The sequence below is a fragment of the Atta colombica genome, unplaced genomic scaffold (assembly GCF_001594045.1).
Source record: "Atta colombica isolate Treedump-2 unplaced genomic scaffold, Acol1.0 scaffold277, whole genome shotgun sequence".
In the NCBI taxonomy this organism is placed as follows: domain Eukaryota; kingdom Metazoa; phylum Arthropoda; class Insecta; order Hymenoptera; family Formicidae; genus Atta; species Atta colombica.
In genome coordinates this window covers 1138158-1141677 of record NW_017259378.1, presented here as the reverse complement: position 1 = coordinate 1141677, position 3520 = coordinate 1138158, and the positions used below count along the sequence as shown (strand labels likewise).

General features: G+C 25.8%; 1 protein-coding gene across 1 annotated transcript in view; it reads right to left on the bottom strand.

Annotated features, from left to right (window-relative positions):
* LOC108689782 overlaps nucleotides 1-3520 on the bottom strand; it is a 19622-nt gene that overhangs the window by 8697 nt on the left and 7405 nt on the right. The gene's annotated exons all lie outside the window — the stretch shown is intronic.

The following is a 3520-nucleotide window of genomic DNA, read 5'->3' as shown; positions in this document are numbered from 1 at the left end:
TGTAATGCTTTTTATTTTACAGAAACAATGGTGCTTCATATATATATATTTTTTTTTTATTTTTAATAAACGCAAAATATGTTTATTGTTGTACAAGGCAAAATAATCCAGATATATTTAACATTGTTTATTGTGGATAATTATACACTTATATCTAGGCGAGATATTAGCCTTGCCTTTGTATGAACACTAGGCTTTGTATTGTTCACTAGAAAACTCGGCTTCGTTCGCTTTCTTCTCGTTGGCTCGATTAACTTTGAGGGACAATGAAAGTTAAAAGGGTGCGTATATATAATTATATAGCGATTTTTGTAGTCAATCGCAATCAATCGTTGTCATAGTTATCAAATTAGATATGTGAATTGGTCGTATTATTTTTCACGTGAAATAAGGGGTGCCAAACATAATTACTCGTTTCTACAATTTTACGCTTATTTTGGTGAAGTATACATATATATATATATGAGTGTACATATATATATGAGTGTGTGTGTATATATATATGAGTGTGTGTAGCACAGTAGATTTACTTTTACAATAATTTGTGACGCACGCAACATTTTATATTGTAAATCTAAGATTAGTAATTGAATAAATTTCTATCACTTGCATAATTAACTAATTTATTCAATGGATATTGTGTAAATAAAATAAATATTGCACATAATTTTATTCATTAACTTTAGAAAATAATATTCAATAATATAAATGACTTACAGAAATAAAAAATATTAAGCAATTTCATGTAAATATTATACATTGATTTTAAAGCAATTTACGGAACTTCGACAAATCTTATATGTCTATAGACACGCAACGGTACTTTCTGCATTCATTGTTCTCTCTCTTTGTAATCCATGGCGGAGAACTACATATGTCATAATAATTATATATGTATATGTAACTTGTAATATATTCCGACTGGTAATAATACTTTTGTAAAATAATATGCATAGCTGTGTGTCTTTTTTGCGACCTTTGTATAAACTGTTAGGTAATACATTAAAATGGTTTAAAGGAAAAGAAACTTGTCGACAACGAAACCCTAGACCATAAATTAAGGTGTGTCACCATGAAATTTTAATGTAAGTAATCTATACTTACATACAAAAAATATAGAATTTGTTAGTGTCGTAAATTCCGCCTCACATCTGGCTGTCATCGTTAATTCTGTTACTCATATTGATCGATAATTCTGGCAGGAAACAAGCGGTTAAAAGAGCTTATTAAATATACATATATAGGTAAAGCAAATATATATGCTATATTACCTTCAGTTAATTCTGAGCTAGTCAAAATATTGCAGAATTGCATTTTATCTGTTTATTTTGAAAAATAATAACGTATTATATATATAAAGTAAGGAAAAAATATCAAAAAAATCTTATATCAAAAATTTTCCACATTGAAGATTAAATAAAGTAAAAATATTTAAATAAATAAATAATAAAAGTAAAAATAAAGCAATATAAATTACAGAAGATTATAAATAAAAATCTAATGAAAAAGAAGAAGCATATTATAATCAATAATTCTTATTTAATTATTTGTTAACATTATATAATAGATAATAGGAAACTTAGATGATTAAGAATATTAATCATACAGATAACTTAATTAGAAAATATAGTTTCCTAGCTTACTATCTTTCATTTGTATTGTTGTTTACATTTGTGTAGTATACTATACGCGCTAGAAAATTCAATAGGTATTAATGAGAGATTCATAATTATTAATAAATTCTGTTTTCTGTTTTGCATCATTGTTAATCATCCCATTTTAAAAATATTAATAGTGAGTTGAACATTCTACGTTAAACAATATGTAAATTAAAAAATATAGTAGTTAAGATTCATAAAAAGAAATTGCAACTAATATTTTCTTATATCAATTTTTGTTGCTACAGTAGTTTTTCACATGAAAATTTTATTCCTAAAATCGATTGGATGGAGTATTTGTAATAAGGCTAACAATTTTGATATAAAGGAAGTTTTAAATATCGCATAAATATTGAATAAATTATACAATATTGCACGTTCAAGCTTTCTGAAAGCATTGCGTAGTCAATCATATGTCATATCATATTTCTCGTAAACGTCCTAGCATTCTATGTGATAAATGAGACTGTCTGTATCGGTACATAATTTTACATTTGTTGCGCTACATTGGTGACATGTACTCATGATGAAATTCGTACAAGCAGACTTTTGATATGTGGAATATCCACTTAAATCGGCTTGTTGAACTTCATCTTTGCTAATTGGTACAAATTAGAACATATCACCAGTGTGATCACAATAAATTGAATAGCAATATTATTATCTTAAATTTTTCATTCACTATTAATGCATATCTGCAAACATTTTAAAATATTTTTAAAATATATTTATTTATTTAAAATATAAATTTATTATTTAACTATAAATTTTTACATTAAAAATATTTTTAAAAGATATTTATGTAGAGTAAAAAAAACTTTTTAAACTAATGAATCAAATATTATAAAAAATTCGGAAAATACGAGAAAACATTTTAGACAACATTTGTATGGCTTGAAAGGGTACAAATAATGATAAAATTAATTTAAAAAAAAAAATGTTTTCATAGTCATATACTATCTCTATCTTTTCGAATGGAATTGAATGATTTTTTTTATATATGTGTATATAATTCTTCTAATTATTCTACATATAAAAATATAAACACTATGCAGATCGGATAGTTCTCGATAAGAACTAAAATTATGCGAATGTGACGTTATCGATCATTTAATTTTCAATTCTTCAAATATTTTTTCAATCATTTTACAATCTGTAAGATTGTCAAAGAAACTAATTTAAATATACAATCGTGCTGACGTACACATTCACATAGTTGTTTTGGCCAAGCAAATTGTTTTTCAACCTGCACTCCATATCGAGCTGATATGTAATATCGAGCATACATGTAATAATAAACCACAAATCAGATTGTCGCACGCAACATTCATAGAACCAATAGTCGAGCTTTAATTGACGAGCATATATATGATATCACCTCGGATGTGTAGTTATACAGTGTCCACTTTCTGCACATTAAATTACCTTTCTGAAAATCGGAACAATGATGTCAACATTACGCATGCACATGTGGTTTCGACCAAAATTGTGTACATAATCTATTCATCTTACAAAGTAGATAAGCAGTTTTTCCATATTTTTCATTAAACATTTTACATGAAATATTTTTCTTTTTCTATTATTTTATATAAATTAATTATTTTTACCAAATTTTTAAAATATTTTTATGCATTATTAAAGAGAGCGAAAACTTTTTATATACTTACTGTATTGTTTTGTCGAATTTTTGACGGATTTTCGTCAGCCTCTAATGAGATAAATGATTTCTGAGTAAGAATATTGATTAATATCTCTATTTTTGCGATTTGTCAAAAACCGACCATTTCACAACAGAAAATAATTATGGCAAGCATAATATAGAAAATATCCGTAAAATCATCGGCATTATGGATTGACATTCA